Below are 19,716 nucleotides of genomic sequence, written 5' to 3'. Positions count from 1 at the left end.
GTTTGTGTTTTTTGAAGTAGTGGGTGTTAAACTGAGGGCCTTTACATCGAGCTACAGCATCAGCCTTTTGTGTGTGTGTGACATAGGGTCTTGCTAGGTTGTCACTAAACTGCTAAATTACCCAGGCCATACTCAAACTTGCAACCTCCCTGCCTCAGGCCCCCAAAGTGTAGAAATTACAGGCATGCACCACCATGTCCATCTCTTTTACAAAAATTAATAAAGGTCAAAACTCAGCCAATCAACCTAGAAAAATAACAAAGAAAAAGTGGCAGAGGATTAAATATACAACAAAGACATAAACAAATATAGTTTGTTTATTAAGGTAGTAAACAGTAAACATTGTCTCTGACAATGTAGTAAGATGTGTGTGTGCATTCATGTGTGTGTGTGTGTGTGTGTTGTGTGCGTTTGTGCGTGTGTGAGGGAAACACTAAGCAAAATTAGGTAAGATGCAAAAAAAAAACCATTGTTAGTGTTAAATATTGAAAAGCCACACAAGGAAGAAACAATCAACTTACCAGGAGGATTACCACAACTGTGTGATTCATATGAACTTAAAACCCAGAGCACAAAACCTATGCTAAATTTTTTTAATTTATGTTTTAAAGGTCCAAGAAATGACACTACGATCTGCAGTCATAATGAGGAGTTTAATACATAACTCTCTTATCAAATGATAAAACAAGCAGAAAAATAATTAAAAGAATATTGAAAATACAAACAAAATCATAAACAAACCTAATTTAAAGAACACTTATAAGACCATACACCCAAAAAAATTAAAAATGTATTTCCAAGCATTCATAGACATTTGTAAAAATGGGTTACACATGATTTTCACAGGATCCTTCATCAATCTAATATCACGTTGATAGTATGACACCATATTGACCACATTCTTTGACCACAGTGCAGTAGACTAGAAGCGTCCAAATGTGTAAGGAAAAGAAAGCCAGCCAGCGCTGAAGAGGTCCACAGCAGCAGACACACTTGGATGCCTGAGTCAGCATGTCCCCTTCGCCTGGAAATTATAAAAAAGCAATAAGAGAACCTAAGCCATTTTGCAAACTGCATTTTTCAGTGAAAATAAGAAGAAGGCTCAACCCTCAGACTACACATTATATAGAGGAGCTGCCAAAAGCCACTGGTTTGGGGCAAAAGCCACTCAACAGTAACTAAAAGGACCCAGGGGCAATTAAGGGCAAAAACCACTAGCAAATGCATCTTCCCAGGCCACAGGGAAGTGGGAGTCAGCACCTGCATCCTCCTGGCCACAACAAGGAAGAGATTTGGGGGTCGCTCCCAGGCCCCTTGTTGGTTAGGGGACGGGAAGCTCACACAGGTGAATGGCCACCAGAATTGTCTTTCAAATTATGCAAACAACAAAAGGTAATAAACATACCAGACCTAGGAAACATTGCTCCCATAAGCTTTCCTGAGAAAGTTAATAAAGGATGATTCTCAGCCAACCAAGGTAAGGAAATTTCTGAAAGGCTGATGTTTAAATATAGAAATGAGGCATAAGCTAATATATGCTGATATTGCATGTGCTACAGTCCCTGACAGCATAGAAAGCACCAATTAAAAATGCAGCAGAAAAATGAGAAGAAAGCTTGGAAATCAGAGTAAATTCATTGAATGCTTAATTCAAAATAGCTGGGTAAAATAGCTTAAAGCTAATAAGGTAGTTAAAGTATAAACACACATAACAGCACTAACACAGTTACAAATAGTAGTATTAGTACGTATGAAATTGGTGATGAAAAGAGGAATTGGAGAAAGGAAACAAGCTAATTTTATGATTGTTCTCAGAATGAAATTAATAGATATTCTTTGAGGAAATAGCCTTCCCAGGTACTTATATGATGATATAAAAGAAACCTTTGAATTAAAAGCATCAGCTTTCCAAGTTATCACACTGGAGCACAATTATAGTGTAAGAACACATTCTTGAGATAGTAAACATAGCTGCTCTGCTGTTTCTGCTGCATTCAGTTGACCTTGATGGTGTGCAAAGCCCAGCTGCACATATCTGATAAGCACTGTGTCACAGTAACGGTCCTACACCTTTAGGCACCCCAGCTAATTCCAGGGCCCCTCCCTGGAATGCTCCTGTGTAATGGTGATGCCCTAACTGTGCCCACTCTGTGAGGCCCCTCCCCCTGTTCTCAGAGTGTTTCTATATTATGACAAGCAATTCCTTTCTTTCAAGACAAGCCTACCTGTCAATACATGACTCAATGTAAGCAACCAATTATGTAAAATTTTGTCACTTGCTTTGTACCCCCCACTTCTAAATTCTATTTAAACTAAGCTCTTCCTAAATTCAGTGCTGTTACCTTTGAGGAAGTATCCTGCAACAGTCCACTGGAGTGAAGATCCAGCAGTCCACTGGTATAAAGATTAAATGCTGCCTTGTTATTTCCTTGGTGCAAAGAGTCTTCCTTTCAGTTTGGTTTGCTTTGACTTAGCTTGAGAATTTTCCTGCAACAATCAAAAGAAGTAAGCAAAGAAATAAAGCAAACAGTTCACATAGTTATATACAACTTTTAGACTTTAATTTTTAGTATAGTCTCAGGTTCACAGCAAAAGTGAATGAGAAGTCCAGAGAAGTCCATCCATCTCTTATCCCCACATGGATGCACTGTCAGCTCTTTCCAGAGTGGGTCTGGGTGACAATCTACACTAGTGCACCATTAACATTCACATCATAGTTCACATTAGCCCTCAATCCTGACGTTCTGTCTCCTAAGGTGGACAGACTCTAGCACTCTAGTGTCCACAGAGAAGTTTCACTGCCCTGCCTTCTCCCCACCCCCAGCACCTGACATCCAATAATCCTTTTATTTTTTTATTTTAAAGAGAAAACAACAGAAAAACCAAGAAGCAATTTTAAAAACAACAACAAAAGCAAAATGACAACAGCAGAAAACAATGGCGATACAGGATTTCTAAACAACATGACAGGAATTTAACAACGGTGAGTATTGATAGATTCTGCCAGCCTGGGGCTTAGCTATCTGTAACATGACATCCACCCAACTTGGTACCAGGCTGAGAGAAGCAGCTTATCTCTCCAAGAGTAACTTCTACATTGTCCTTCTCATTCCAGAGATAACCTCCCACTCCCTTTTTGTGTGTGCACTGAGCCTTCTCCAATCCCAAGATTCCACAACCACCCAGTCACTCCACCCCCAGCCCCTACTAAATCTTTTTGTCTCCTGTTTTACACAGGCAGATGCTCCTTCAAACCAGCTCACCCAAACTTGTCCCCCAGCCATATCTAATAAAAATACTTCCATTTCTTTGTTCTCCCTAGAAGGTGTTTGAGTTTCTTCTGCAGCCCTCTTCTGCCCGCAATAAAGGCCTCTCTCTTTGTGTCTCTCTCTCTGTGTCTCTCTGTCTCTCTCTCTGTCTCTCTCTCTCTCTCTCTGTCTCTCTCTCCACTGCACCAAAAATCTTATCAGTTATATATTGTTATCCTCAGAGTAGTTGCTCAGGCTACCAGGGACAGGCATGCAAGACTGATCAAACAATATAAGTTCCCTTTGAGCAGTTTCTTTCCCTTTTACTATACCTATTGTAAATTTTGGATTTTACTACTCTTTCAGTTTCTTATACTAGCAAGACAATGCATTGTTCACACACACCAAGTCTGATTTATTTCACTTATGAATATGGTTTCTGGCTACACAATAATCCTTTCTCTGTGTCCACCATTCTGCCTTTTGTAGAATGTCTGACAGTTGAAATCATTCAGTCTCAAACAGTCAGAATCACTGACTTCCCTCCAAATAACTAGGGACAGTAGGTGAGTGGCCAGGGAAGCCCTGCAAACACTGGGCTCAGCGCACACTGAAGACACCAGCTGTTGTAACCTATATAAAAAAATAAAAATAAAACCCTCATAAATCTCCCCGGAGACAAGAGAAAGATCAAAGGTAACTTTAAGAGCAGAACAGGATGTTTGCCTAATCTAAACTTGCTTGTTAGCCCACCTGAACCTTGTTCTTCCCAAGAAATGTAACCACTGCATTCCTGTCTGTAGTGTGCCGCAAACCCCACCCCCTGCATTGTGAGACCAGCAGCTGTTTGCGATTTTACAGGATAAAAACCCTGCCCTTCAGCTGTTAGGCGCCCCGTCTTCCATATTGGCTACTGGAGGCTGTGTCAACAGGCCTGTGCTTTAATAAATAATTTTTTCCTTTCCAAATTATTTTCTCTGGCTCCTTCATAACTCAGGAAGTGGGGGACCACCATACCAGCGTGTGACTGTGCGGGTAGCAAAGGGCACAGCAGCAGCATCAAGGAAGGGCAGGAGAAGTAGACAAAAGGTAGCTGGTGGATGATGCGTTGTTAATCTCTCAGTCCAGGACAGACTACAGCACCAAAACAACAAAGATAATGAGTACAGAAAATCTAATCTTAGTGACCAATAAAGTGTGTGTCACTGACCTATTGATATATTAAAGTCTGTACTCTAAGAGTAGAGAGTGAATTTTCTTTTAAAGTGTTCATGAGGAATCTATCTGGGCAAAGACCATGTGGTAGGCCTCACCCTGTACCATTCATTGTCAGTGCCTCTGACTCTCCACATAGAAATGTGTAAGTACAATTACTACCCAAGTTATGGGCTCTCTAGAACTTTAAGTTTTACTAGAAAAACTAAATTTTCTGAAAAAAGATTGGGTGTTTCTATTATTTTGACTGAAAGTGGTTTCTTGAATTAGACACATAAAAACACAAACTTTGAAGGGAAACATTAGAAATGCAGCTACATTAAATGTTAAATTAGAATTAAAAATGCAAATATATGTATAAGAGCAGATATGATGAGCAAAGGGAAATAAAGCTGCAGATAAGAAAAGAATAGAAGTAACTCATAGCTTCAGTGCATTCCCACCACAATACTTTAACAACGCGTTTCTAAACCAATAGAGAAGAGATAAACAACTCCACATTAAAATATGCACACAGTAATGAAGGTGGATCACAGAAGAAGAAACCTAAATGCTTAATAAGCATACAAATAGACTTTAACCTCCCTAATATTCAGAAAACACAAAGGAAAACTGCGAAAGCCCTTCAGATGCTTCAGGTTGGAGCCACTTGGAAGCTTGTATACTTCACTGCCTTCTTGCTCCTGTGTTCTTATTTTCTGGTATGTGTGTATTTATTTATTTATTTTTATTTAAGATTAAAAAGACACAGAAAAGAAAAGCAAAAAGCAATACAGACAAACAATAAGAAACCAAATTCAGTAACAGGATAGGTTTACAAAACAAGATGAAAGGAATTTAACAGTGGCTGTAACATTGCACATTGTTACCTTCAAGGGGGTTGCTTAGATTAACAGACACAGACGTATAAAACTGATCTAAACATGAGTGGTAACTGTTCTTTTCCAACAACACAATTAGTAGTATAGTCTTTTTAACTATCATATATATAGGTACACACACAAATTTATGTCTTTTTCATTTTCTCTTCCTTCTTTGATCCTGTGTTCTTGATGCTCTGACATTCTGTGTCCTAGGTGGCCATTAATTCTCAGAAACAAGCACGTTCCTCCCTACAGCACCCCAGGAGCTGCCTTGCCTATGTAAATCAACCAGCCCCCAACTGCTGCAAACAGCCTCCTGTCTGCCTCTGCCCAGAGGAGATGTTCCTCAGCCTCATTCCTCCCAGGTCAAGGAGGCTGCAGACCACCAGAGGCAGACCCTGCCAGGGCCAAGGATCTCATCCCAACCAGCCAGCCCCTAGCCTGCTCCCACTGCCTTCCCCAGGAAACCAGGCAAAGGACCTGCCCTGCATCCAGCCTCTCCTTCAGCCCTACCCCTTCCTACCTCTCCCTCTCCCCTACTGGCCCATGGCCCCCTGATGGGGTGTGACCCCTCCCTCTGCTGGGCATGACAGAAAGTGTTTCCCAGCCCTGGTCCCCTGCCCTGTGGACCACACTCTGCCTGAAAACAATAAAACCTACATCTAAAACAGGTCCTAATGCCATTTGTTTACCAGAATGTAAATTATTTGAATCACCTAAGAAATTTGGAAATGTCTAGCAAGACTAAAGATGTGTGTGCCTTTCCGCTTATTATTCTCACTTCTAGCAAAACGTACCTACTGTTACATCTATGCACCAACTCCCCACAACAAATACTGTCATTACACACCGCAGACATGTACTAATAAACATAAAAATGAAAAAAGAAAAGAAAATTTTAGCTTGTTGTCCACACACACACACACAAAATACCAAACATACAAGAAAAATTCACAGGCAAAATGAAGTAGAAGCCATTAACTGTGTCTGAATAGGAGTAAGGATTTAAGAGCATACTACAGCAGTTAAGGAGTCTCGACCTGTGCGTCTGTGTTTCTGCTGTGTAAAAGCACTGCTCCGCATTTTAAACCAAAACGATGATAAAGCTGTGTGAAAACCAGAGGCTCCTGTGGAGTGCAGCTCTTCAGCAAGAAGCAGCAGGAGCAGAGGTGTGGGGAGGGGGGCTGGCCCATGGCCTGCACAGCACTGATGCTTGGTTTTCTTTCACAAAGCAGGAAGGACAGACCAGAAGCAAACTGCTGATGCATACTGAGCCTAGACAGATTCATGCTCAGCTCAAAAGATCTTCTTCTTAAAATAATGCATAAATTTGCTCACTAAAATGTTTCTATTTTGGCTATTCGAGGACCTTATGGTTTATTATTTTAATATTAAATAAAAAAGAAACCCTTGTTTAAAATTTAACAGCAGCCAATATACAGAACTTCACGTAGGTAGCTCCTGGCAAATAGCCACCCACCAGCACAGTGATGTAGGATTAAATTTGGCATCTTGCGCTCAGGTGCATGCAGTGGGTTCAAACCCCAGCCTAGGACACACAGGGTGTCAGCACTGCTCCTGCTGGCTCACTCACACCCTTCCCAACCCTCCCGTGTCCTACTCTGTCTTATACCCCTGTAGGGGAATTCATTCATGTCAGGTCAGTAACTGACTCCTCCCCAAAACATGAGCATCTGACCAAGACATCCTTTGACAGACTCCAACAATGAATCTCCATGGCATACGCCTTAGGAGGGCAATTACCCAAAAGCAGAACAAGAAAGGTAGGCATCTAATGCTTATGAGACGTGAGGAGATGGGTGGGAATGCAACACAGGGCAGCCACTGGGCAAAACAATATGGAGGCTCCTCAAAAATGCTGAACCTAGAATACCCTATGTAATGGTTGGTACCCAGATATCCCCCATAGCCTCACATGCTTATAGAAGGGGTTTCAGGAGTGAGCGAGTTGGGTATGGGATAAGCATCACTGTGTCAGTCCACTGTCGGGTGTGGAGCTGAGTGCACTGGTGAGTGAAATCCTCCAATTAACCTCCTCTTAAATTTGGGCATTGGGTATTTTGCCCCAGCAACGAGAAAGTAACCAAGACACCCAACAACCCAAGAATTCTATTTCTAGGCACCAAGCTGAAAGACTCGCAAGCAGAGGCTTGCACAGACTCGTTTTCGCCCATATTCACAGCAGTCTTGTAACGCCAGGCAGGAGCCACCCAGGCATCCATCGACAGATCAACAAACATGGAATGGGGCCTAGCGGACAGTGAAATAAGACCTCGCCTTTGAGAGCAAAAAAATTCTGATGCACGCTATAGTATGGAGGAACCCGGAAGACATGGTGCTAAAGGAAAAGGGCGGGTGTGAGGAGTGGACATTGAAGGGTGCAGAATTCCAACTGGAGGAGACAGGAGCTCTGGAGCCAGATGGAGGGCGTGAATGTGCCTACTGTCACAGGACCGTATACTCAATGGCTTCAGAGAGAAAATATTATTGTCTATTTTAGCTCAGTGATTTTTAAGAAAAGATTTCAGCATCTCAATCTTAAACTTCGGATTTTTAGCTCCAGACAGATCAAGCAGACATTCTTGAGAAGTGTTAGGGAGATAGTGGTCTCGTTGATTGAGTAAATAAATATTGTTTAAGTGCCCACTCCCACCATACTTTATAGCATGGTGGGAATGCAATAGTTTCTTTGGAGAACAAGCCAATAAAAAGCCAGTGTAATGCAGAGTAAGCACCCTCAGAGCCCAGGTGCAAGCTCACGTGTAGGATGGTGACCAGGAAGCCCTGCCGGACCTGTGCATGCCCATCCCCCAGGCTACAAGGTAATCCCAGCATGTGGCCACGCTTCCTGAGGAGCAGGTGTCAACGGGGTGGGAGACAGATAGGTCCTAAGTCTCAAGCTTCTACACATAGATAAGACAGGAAACTAAAATTTAGGTCATTTGCATCGTATCTGAGCTTGGTGTTTTCTACAGAAGAAATTTATAAAATCTTCTCTCCCTTAAGCAACTGGCAGGGAATTTCATTAATAAAGTTATGCATGGGCTGGAAAGGTCATCATCCTTTGCTCTGCAAAGCCGAGGACACCTTCCCCTGTGTCCTGTTCAGACAGAACCCTGTGTCCTGTTCAGAACAGGCCACACAGCCTGTTTTCCTGACATCTGCTTCTCTTTTCATGAAGGAAAGGATGAGATTGAAAATGAGCATAGAGTTCTTATTCCTTCTCTGTTTTGAAATGAACATACCAGGTATGTTCTAAGATAAGGAATAGTTTTCTAGTTTTCCTTTCAGTGCCTCCTGCCCTGGTGGAGAAGGAAAACCTCTGTGATTCCATGGAAAGCTAGACTCAGTGGGCAGAATTGCGGCTCTTGCGATGTTCATGCACTTGGAGATTTAAAAAAATCCCTGGAAGCTTCTTCTCAAACATCAGGAATCTCCTGAATCCCGGACAACTTTCTTTTCAACAAGTTGGATCAGGCTTGCTGTTTAACTGCTTTCATTTGGCTATGTCACATCTTCCCTTCTTGGCACTAACTCATCAGCCAGATGACAGCGAGGTATCCACGTGTTAAGCACCACTCACACTTCTATTTCTCTGACTGTCAGCACTAATGAGCCACAGCAGCAATATGTGATTTCCTGAGCCCAAGGTAGCACGCAGAGCCTACAGAACACACCACGGGAGGAAAAGGAGTCAACAGTGCAGTGCCTCATGAAAATCTTAGGAGGTTTGACACAAAGGGTTGAAATTTCCAAATAGCACGAAAAATCTGAATTTCTGTAACTAAAAGAAATTATGTATATAACATGAAAAGACTTTTTTCCTCTTACATTGAATAGTAATATGCTCAATGTTTAAAAAGGTAATAAATACAGCAACAGACTCTCCCTACCATCATTTTTAACCTCAGCCTCAGAGCAAACCTTATTAACATTTCAGTCTACATTCTTTTAGTACTGTAGATGTTAATGAATAAGCGTGATTACATATACATGCATTTTTTAACAAGGTGGCTACGCGCCACATGTTTTGTCAACGTTTTCTTTTTAATTTGCAGTATATTACAACTATTTCTCATGTCAAGCAAACAGTATGCTTTGAAATAATTTAGTGAATATGTACTATTCACAGCCACATGCTGTACCTAGGAGAGTGGCAGCATAACTGACCTGTCCCTTACTGCCAGAAGTTTAGAGGATTTCCAGGGTCTCGTAAGTGAGGCTGTGATGAGTGTACAGACACACACACACACACACACACACACACACACACATTCCTGTGCAATTTCATAAGTGTTTCCTTGGAATAAAGTCACAGAGGGAGAGTGATTGTATCAATTGCTGGATTTTTTATTTAGAATAACAGACTTATGGCTCAGTGTGACGGTAGCAGTGTCTCCTCAGACCCTCCTCTACAGCCACCTGTGACTGACATTTCCCCAAGCTCACCTCGCCTATCTTCTGTCTCATTTTTTTCCTCCCTTGCCCCCAACACTTTACCCGTATGTATTTTAGTGTCTTTTCCTTAAAAACATGATATCCTCCAAATCATTAGAGTCAGGAAAATTAATCTCAATACCAAAACACTATAGTCTAGTAGGCTGACCATCTGCGAGGTTTCTCAACTGTTCCAAAAACATCTTCTGAATCATTTCTCCTCCAAGCCAATCAAAGAGTATGCATTGCACAGAGCTGCCACGCGTCTGTAACCTCCTTTTACCTAATTGGTTAACTCAGATTTCTTTTTTTTTCTTTCATAAAATTGGCAGTTTTGGGGTTAGTTGCTTTGCAGAAAGCTCCTCAATATAGATTTGTCTGTCTGCTCATGATCAGACTCAGATGAAAGTTTTTCTTGGCTGTCATATTCAGCAGGTGTTGTGTCCTCAGAGGATCACACTGGGAGATGCATGTCAGCTTGTGTCTTCAGGATGAGTGTGACACTGGCCCATTTAATTAAGGAGTTCTCAAGGTTCTTCTGATTATAAAGGTCTCATTTTCCTTTGCAGCTTGAAGAGCTCTGTGGAGCAAGGGGCACTTTTTAACACTTTGGTCCATAGTCTGAACAATGCCTGAGAAGCAAGCAGGAGTGGCCAGGACTTCTCAGGCAGGGAAGGTCATCGGAGACTTTCCTGCAAGGTCTTGGGCGAGGTCACTAAGTGATAACGTCACTGAGAGCATTTGCGAAGTATGTACACTCTATTTTCTTATCAAGGAAACCAAGAGATATGAGGCGTCCATTCCTGCCTGCTCTATCTGTGAGAGGCAAATGCTTCCGGACATGCTGCTGGTGCTTCTGTTTCCGACAGTGCAAGGATTGAGGGTGAAAAGAATCCAGGCTGCTGTTTAAGGACAGAAGGATCCGTGTTTTGTAACTCTAGCTGCCCCGTCTTCATCTGTGAGTCCCATTCTTTCCCTGGACCTTCCATCCTGCCACCCCACTCCTAGCCACCCCCACCTGGCCTCCCCTGTGTTCCCACCTCATGTGGTCCCAGCCCTGACTTCAGGAGTGGTACCCTGTTGCTGATTCATGCCAGAGATCTCATTCCACGTGGTACTTTTCCAAAGCTTGGATATAAATTTCCCCTTTTCTAAAGAAAATGGGGACACAGAGAGTAGTTTTTGAACCAAGTTACAGCTATGGTTAGACCCCAGATCCATTAGTCATGTTTGCTGGCTGGTGCTGGAGTCTGATTTAGCCATAAGATACCTACATCTTCTCCGCCTCATCCTCCTCTAGGGTCAAGTGCTCCACCCATGGCTCTTGATCCCTTTTACCAGCCCTAAACTTCCTCTTCTATCCCCTTACCTAATTCAGGGACCCCAATTCCCAGCTTGAACCCTAGGACCTGTATCTACTCAGCTCTCTCTGAGAAGTGGTATCACCTCATTTAAGCAAATGTTGGTTCTATCCCAGCCCCCTTTCCACACTGGAGTCTGAGTCACCATTGTCTGGTGTCTGCCACTCAGGTCCCTGACCTGCCTTGTCTAGCTATGTCCTATGTCCAGCTATCTGCTGGCTCTCTCCCTGGCAGCCAGTACAGGACACATATCTTGCTATGCTGGTTGGTGTCCTCCAAATATGTATGTTTGTGAGTGTGCTAGTGATGATGGCAACTTCTGCTCCAGGAAAAGCAGTCTTCCTTTGCAAGAATCATAAGCCAAATATGTCTGACCCATTCCCCTTGTGTCGGTATATTAAAACATGTCATGGCAAGCTTTTGTAAAAGACTTAGGATTTATTTTAGATTTTTCAGGTCAAGAGGTAAAAGCAAAGATATTGAGTAGATATTATGTAATGAGAAATAAATGGACTTCTATAAATGTCTTATGGATAAAATACAAAATAGAATACTAGTAACTGAATAGTTCTCTTTTGTAATGTAAGGTCACTGTTATGGCTTGTATCTAACTGTCCCCCCAGCCTCGCGCATTCATAGGTGAGGCTTTTCAGAGCTGGATGGATCTGGGAAGTGTGATACTAGGGTTAAGAGAGTGTGGTGATAAATTATTCCATTAACTAGAATTAGCATAGCTCTGGGTGTGGCTGAATGGATTTGCTGAAGACAGAAGCCCCACCCTGGATGTGGGCAACCCCACTCTATAGCTTATCCCTGGATGGGATAAAAGGGAAAGGCAGGCTGCTGCCTGCTGCTTATGCTTGTGGCTTTGTTGCCTTCCTGCCTACCTGCCATGGATTATTTCTCCTCTGCAGCATTCTTCTGAAACCCTGCCTTAGAACCACCCACTATGGACCAAAGCCTCTACACACTGTCAGTTAAACAAATCTTCCCTCCTTCAGCTTGTGGGTGTCAGGTATTTTGTCCTGGCAACATGGAAAGTCACTAAAACATCTATTATGGAGAAGAAGGGAATTATTTTTGAGGAGTAAGTAATGTTTCACTTAACAGAATCAAATTTCATGTTCTCTATCAACAGTCAGTCGCAATGTTCATTTGTTAAATGTTGATCTGTAATGAGACTCAATGTGCATTGTCTTTGAAGATGTTTCCCACATGGATAGGAATTGTCAAATATTAATATAAATCCATGAACATATGACTTACAATTAAAGGTATCCATCATTTCAAGAGGATATTTCAGAACTATGTTAGAATTTTCTCTCAATAGTTCTGGCATTTTGCTGAATTCCAGGTGAATCACTATTGAGAGTCACTGGGAGCTCCTCCATTGAATAGTTGTACCCGGGAAGAGAAATATGAGTATTTCTTCTGCTCTTGCATTGAGGTCCCCCAAAAAATGCCACTGAAGCTATAGTATGAACTTAGAAATTACAACCCTTGCAGAGTTGTGCAGGAATATAGGACTCACTTCTTACTTCACCTTTTGACATCACTGCAAACATAAAACCTAGCTTGACATTATTTGTGATCCAGATAACATTTGTGATGAGCAAAATGGCTTTAAAGCAAAACAAATTTCACATAGAAGCAACATCTTGCCCTATATTTTTAGGTTTAATTCACTTAGAAAATGTTGTCAATTCTGCACAAAAAACTAATGTTCAAAATCATGCAGTATTCCATAATAGTAATTAGCTCATAGGCCATGCAAAAATAGGTCATGAAGCCACACAGGGAGGTCCATACCTATAATTCCAGGACTTGGGAGGCTGAGTCAGGAGGATGGCTGTGATTCAAGGCTGGCCTAAGCTATAAGATGAGTTCAAGGCCAACCTGAACTGCATAGCAAAACCCTATCTTACGAAAACAAAAAAATCACATAGGCTTTAATTTGGCCCACAGGCTATAACTTACTTGTCCTACAAAGGAGATGAGAGATGGTGTCTAATCTGATTGTGTCATTCAGGAAATTGCAACTGGATGTAACAGCAGATCTTCAGGTCCCATAGTACGTAACTATGGTTTTCTAAGAATGAAATACTTTTCATTTTACTTTTTTCAAGTGGTTGCCAAGTTGATAGGCTATTAATATTTATTAATTTATTACATCTGTACTTAATAAACAGATATATTTGAGGACCTTCCAGTTTCATGAAAAAATTACTGAGATACAGGGTTTCATAGCCTACACTGTTTGGGAACCTCTCATCCAGACTATAACTTAACCAAGGACCAGCTCTACCTTAGCTACTGTCTCACTGTTGGATCACATTTCTTTTTTTTTTTTTTTTTTTTTTTTGTCTTTTTCATTTTTATCGGTACCAGGGATTGAACTCACGACCGCCTGCTTGCAAGGCAGGTGCTTATGCCGCTGAGCTAAACCCCCAGCCCTGGATCACATTTCTAACACCCACAAATTAACAGAAGGAAGGTTTATTTTGGCTCACAGTTTGCAGAGGTGTCAGCTCATAGTGGCTGGGCAAGATGTCGAGGAGGGCTGCTCCTAGCATGACAGAGGAAGAAGAGGGAGATCAAAGATGGAGACGGAAGACAGACCCTTCCAGACCACACCCCAGTGACACCTCCTCTGTCTGGGCTTCACTTCCTAACAACACATTTATTCGTAAACTCAAAAGGCAACTAATCCATTGTAAGTATCATGCACCCAGGATGCAACCATCTCCCCCAGCCATTGTGTGTGAGCACATGAGGCTTTGTGGAGAGAGAGCTAGCTCCTTCCAAGACAGGACCTCTCTGGGGAAGGCCAGCATCTCTCTCTCGAATCAAAATTCTCAACTACAGCAGCATTACAAAAGCTGAGGCAGGGGGATTGCCACAAGTTCAAGGCCACCCTCAGCTACATAGAGAGTTCAAGGCCAGCCTGGACTACATCATAAGACTCTTTCTCAAAAAGAAAAAAATTCTCAGCTACAGAAAAGAAAGGGTCCAGAAATTTTTCTGATGACTTAGAATCTACAGGAGTCAAGGTTTATATCGGTGGCCCCCAGGCCTCATGCCTTTGCATCGTGCATTTGTGACTGGTTCATTGTCTAGCACTTGGATTGGGGGTGTGAGTGCTACACCGGCCTAGGGGTGGAGCCAGGATGTGATGTAATGGAAGGAAGAAGGTGTGTCTCTCTCTCTTGCAGATTTCTGCCTTGCTGTTTGCAGCCGCCTTGAACTGTGGTCCAGCCATGCCACCCTGCCTTGGAGCCAACTGATATGGACTGAAACCTCCAAGAACTGTAAGAAATAAACCTTTGTTTTCCCAGCTTTGGGCTTCAGGTATTTTGTCTCAGCAACCAGTAAAAACTAACTAAGACAATAGGCATTTGGAAATAATAACCCAAAGAAAATCAATCTTAAGTATAGAAAGAAAAGCAAACAAAAAAATGCGGATATTGGGCCGGGGCCCAATATCTTCACGTTGTTGACATTTTTCTTCTTCTGTCACTAGATTTCCCTGTCTTCTCTGTACTGTGTACCGTAACACCATCGCTGTTAATCTCAGGTGTGGCTGCTGATTTGTTTAGGCTGTTACAGCAGAATTTGGCTTTATTGAATTCTCAGCATGAAAACAATCCTTGCTAAAAGCAAAACTCCTCCTAGAGGAGTGATGAGCTGCTGTCTCTGTGAGGGACCCCACCCCCTTTCTGCCAGCAATAGGCCACTGAGGTAAACTAGGGAAGGGATCTTCCCTGAGGAGTTATGCACAGTGCCAAAAGGGCTCTATTAAGGTGTGGGTCTAAAATGTGCCCCCAAATCTGTGTCCAGAGGTAAGGATTTGGAAGGTGGTTGATCCATGAGGGTGTGATGCTCCTTGGTAATGAGCTCACAGTTAAGTTCTTATTAGACAGTGGAGCCCAATGGGAAGAGGTGGAGGACTGAGGGGCTCCTTTGGAGCATGAGCCTCCCTCCCAGCTCCTCCTCTCTATCCCTGCTTCCTGGCCACCATGAGATAAGAAGCTTTCCTTGCCGTGACCTTGGGGCCAGCTCACCATGGACTTGATTGTCTGACCCAGGTAAGGCAAACCAAACCTCTCCTCCTTTGAGTGTTTGGGATCAGCTGTTATGCATCAGTGACTGGCAGGTATGTGCTTTCCACAAGGGACTGCACAGTGCCAAGACCAGCCCGAAGCCACAGAGCAGTGAAGAGCAAGGGCAGAGCGGATGGGGCCATACGAGCTGTCCCCGCTCTGAGGTCCTTTCCTTCCTCCTTCCTCCTTCCACGGAGATCTGCTCCCATGGGCCATCAGGTGTGTCAAAGAGCTCTGGGAACTCCCATTTCCATCTTCTGGTACCTCAAAACACATCAGTCCAACCCCACCGATCTCTATGCATCCCTCTGTCTAGGATATCCAAGCCTGGGCTGTCCCCCGGACAAAAGGCTGAACTTCTCCCAAGGGCCAGCACGTACCCTTGATCTTCTTAAGCACATACCACACTCCTCCTTTCCTGCCCCCGCTGCAGCCCACGCTGCCCACCAGTGTTGTACCAGTCATGTGCATTGCAGTCACCCACTCACTCCACCAACCACCCAGCCTAGCCAGCCCTGGCTTTTGAAAGACAAGGCTCTGCCTCTTTGATCTTTCCCTCACAATTGCCTAGGACAGTCACTAGCACAAGGGGACAATGGGTGGAAATCTGTGGATGGAATAAATGAATAGCTAGGCATGATTCACATCTTCCTGGAGCCTCTGCTGTTGGGGCAGTCAGCTCTCCAGTCCAGCCCCCTCATGACAGAAAGCCTTGCCACTGCACTGTGGGCTTCTCATTCCTCCATGCACAGGCATCGATTTAGTTTTTCTAGTAACCCTGGGTGAAAGGGTGTTATTATAGCCACTTCATTATAACTTCTAAAATAAAGTTCAAAACATAATGAGATCCAGCCAAGGACATACAGTTATTAACTGGCAGAGACAGAACTTGAACTCAGCCTTAGTGAAGACCAGTTCACATCATCCCTCAATAATAATATTTGCTCCATCAAACCATGAGCACCAGGCAGCAGCTCTCCTCCTACTTCGGGTCTAAGAAGCAGAGGAAGGATGTCAGACCCAAACTGACTGATGCAAAGGCTTTCATGATCAGCATAGGAAAGCTTATAAAATCAGTGAGAAGCTCAATAATGGGCAGCCCCCAAGAGCAGGGAAGGCCAGCAAAGACAGCAAAGACAAACCTAGCAGGACACCCTGACTGAGGTGGCACCATTCTGGTAGCTTCTTGCAACTTTACACCACTCTTTCAAGAAGCAAATTCAGGAGATGGCCCAATTGGACACTAGCCCCTCTCCAGCCAGACGAGTTTGTCTTCTTCTTATCAATGCAATTTTATGGACTTTGTTGGAGACCACAAATTCAGTGGCTAGTTTTACATTCTTCCCTAAGGGATGAACAGAGGGTTGAAGGTGATGGCAAGTCCCATCATCTGCTGCAGAACAATAAGTATGTGTCTGCACTGCTGCCTAGAGAAAATGATGCTCTCAGGAACAGATTCTGGTCCCCATGGAAAACCACTCTCCACAGCAGAACTGGAGACTTTTAGGCTATCACAGCCCCAAATCACCACCCAGCAAAGTCTTGGACTGCCCTGGGTCCCTGGGCACCCAGCACACCTCTGCTCTCCCACACACGCCCCTCACCAGCTTGCTTGCCAAGTTAATCAGGAAGTCCTCACTCTGACTCACCCACCACCAGCCTGCTGGCTGGGTGGTCAAGAGTCTCTGCTCTCCTCTCAGGTTCCCGAGGAAAATGGGGCTCCTGGGCTTGGAGAGCTCCCAGGGGTAGCTCACAGCAGACTTCAACCTGGTAGCAGGAAGACTCCAGCATTGCACTGTGCAGCTCAGGAGCTGCAAGATGGGTCTCATTCATTAGCCTGCAGTCAGATTCCCCAGGGCTGGAGCAGCACTCCCAACAGTACGATAGAGCTCCACTGGTATTTACCAAGCCTCTGTGTGCCAGACGCCAGACCAAGTACTAAGGATTATTCAGACTCTAACTCCGTGTCACACACAGGAACTCCCAACTTCTCACCACCAGGTCAAAATGCATCTAAACCCACCCAGGGAGGTCAAGAGTGCTGCAAAACAGAACACAGGGACAGCAGGGTCAACGGCTATGAGTGGCCAAGGGGCCAAACATAACAGCTGGAGCCCAAGGAAGGGTGCTGTTGCCTTGTTACTGGGCGGTGGAGACAGATACCTGGTCTAAGTCTCTGCTGACACCCTGAGCAGGAAGACCCCTCATTCATGTTGCAGGGGGCTCAGAAGGTCATGGTCTGATACTGTGATGCCTCCTCCACAGATCCTAAAGCTCCTAGCTCCCTGCCTTCCTCCACCTTTCAGAATCTTCTGTTTGTCTTATATACAATGCAGGGCTTCTGCTGGACCCAGAGCAGGGATGGCAAACCTTTTAGAGACTGAGTGCACAACCCACTTATTTATCACCAAGTGCAACACTGCCACTAAAGCTGAATGTTCAGCTGCCAGGGCCAACATTCAACTTAATCAACTTGGCTCACATGCTGGCAAGGAAGGCTTTGTGTGTCTGCTGCGGCAGGCGTGCCACAGGTTCACCACCACCAACAAAGAGGAAGAAGAATAGAGAAACACTTCTCCAGTTCCTGGAATCTGCAGCAGTACAGAGACTGCTGGCCTCTAGGGACCATTTAATGAGGGCTGGAGCGTGTGTCCAGCACAGGTCCCAGCAGCCAAGATGGTGCCTTCCCTACCCCTGCCTGGCCAGGATCTCAGCACAGCCACAAGCTGTGACCACCGGTTCCTGGAAAGGTGGAAGGGCTGAGCCCAGCGATGCAAAAACTGTCACTGTCTCTGGATTTCAGCCTGTTCTCTCCGACTGCCAGGATGATTTGCTGTGCTCCACTTCTGGCAAATAACCAGCAAGGAAGAAATGAGCACATTTATGGATTACTCAACAGTGTGCAAGCCCAAGTGTTGTTTTAAGTACGATTTCTGCCAAAATAATCATTTCCCACCACTGATTCTTCATTTCGAAAATAACCTTTGAAATTGTCTTCTCTGTATTACATGTCCACCTGTACATTTTTAATCTACTTTTAAACTACAAAGCTCAATTTAGAAATGTCCACTAACTTACACAAATCAATACAGAATCAGCTGGCTTTGAAAAAAAATGTACTTTTTGGCCTGTTTGCCGTGAAAACAGAAAAGCAGTTATTACTGAGATCGGCTTCATAGTCAATGTCATTTTAAGGACATCAAACAATAGTTGCAGCATAAAACTGAAGCAAATTCAGATGTTTTACTGCAACAGTCATCTCTGAAGTAGCGCTCAACTGTAAGCACACCAGAAAACGCAACAGAATGTTCTCATAACTGGAATTTTAAAAATCAGAAGACGCATTCGCCCTTCACTCTCCAGGGTCCTTCCTCTCAGCCCTCCTTTGTGTCCGCCACTTGCTAAGTTGTCCAGGTCACTTTCACAGCCCCGAATGACAGCAGGCTGGCTGCACCCTGTGTCAAGGCACAGACCTTGAGAACCGCTCATGGGGTGAGAGCCCCCAGCCCTCTGCTTGCCTCTCCACACAACCCAACATGCCCGCGAGACTGAATCGGGAACCACTGCTGGCCACCACCTGGGCTGCAGGACTAACACGCCCCACTCACAAAACTGCTGGGGTGAGCAGACGCCAGGGAAGGGAGAGAAACAAGCACCCCTTCCACAGCATCCCAGTAAGATGAAGGCTTGCTTGGAGACTCACGGCCACCAGAAGACTCACAGTGAACCCCCCCGCCTCCTACCCGCTCAATCATGGGGGAAGAGAACAGAAAGTCTGTCCACATCCCCGTGCTTCCGCCTCTTGCCCACTACCCCTCCCAGAGGAGCTCACTTACCGGATCCACAAGAGGAGGTCTGCAGTGACTGTCGACCATCCCCTCTAGGGGTACCCCGTTCCCACACCTGCCACCTCCACGTGGTCCTGCACCATCTTCCCTGTGCCCTCCATGATCCACGCACGGGTGATGCGTGTAGACCACGTCAGGTTCCTGTGAGGGGTGGGACACAGGGGCAACTCATTCAGGCTCTGCGCCCTGGTGGCCTGTAAACACCGCCTCCTCCCTACACAAAATGCACTGGCTCCCCTCCACAAATTCTGTGGAGGACACTGTGACAACACCTGCAAATACACACATCACACACTGGCAGCTGCCTGACAGTCTGTGTCCCTCTTCCCTGCTGCCTCACCCCGCCCCTCCCCCGGCACCCTTCGCTCCCCACCCTTTTCCTTCCCATGTCCTCCCCTTCCACTGCCCCCCACCCTCTACCCCTCCTGTCTCTCTCCTTCCCCTGCCTCCCCACCCCGAGATGGATACTTGCTTCGCAATAGCCTACACGCACCCTGAGAGCAGAGTCTAGTGCTGGGTCTGACGTAAACAGGGTCCAGTGAACATGCACTAATAATGTATTCATATGAACACGCCAATCCTTCTGCCCCTCACAGCTCAACCTAACATGCCTAGTTAAACTA

The 19,716-nt window shown here is 44.5% G+C and overlaps 1 long non-coding RNA gene across 1 annotated transcript; it reads right to left on the bottom strand.

The window, feature by feature from the left end:
• Positions 1-485: 485 nt before the first annotated feature.
• Positions 486-19,259, bottom strand: LOC134472617 (uncharacterized). The gene is made up of 3 exons (XR_010042505.1): positions 19,082-19,259; positions 2,343-2,487; positions 486-1,024 (listed from the first exon to the last, which is right to left on the bottom strand). It is a non-coding gene; the product is annotated as an uncharacterized LOC134472617 (long non-coding RNA).
• Between the last annotated feature and the right edge of the window lie 457 nt (positions 19,260-19,716).

Source organism: Cavia porcellus, unplaced genomic scaffold (genome assembly GCF_034190915.1).
Source record: "Cavia porcellus strain 051 isolate PalLab524CR breed Dunkin Hartley unplaced genomic scaffold, mCavPor4.1 scaffold_24, whole genome shotgun sequence".
In the NCBI taxonomy this organism is placed as follows: domain Eukaryota; kingdom Metazoa; phylum Chordata; class Mammalia; order Rodentia; family Caviidae; genus Cavia; species Cavia porcellus.
This window is presented reverse-complemented; position numbering and strand designations above follow the sequence as displayed.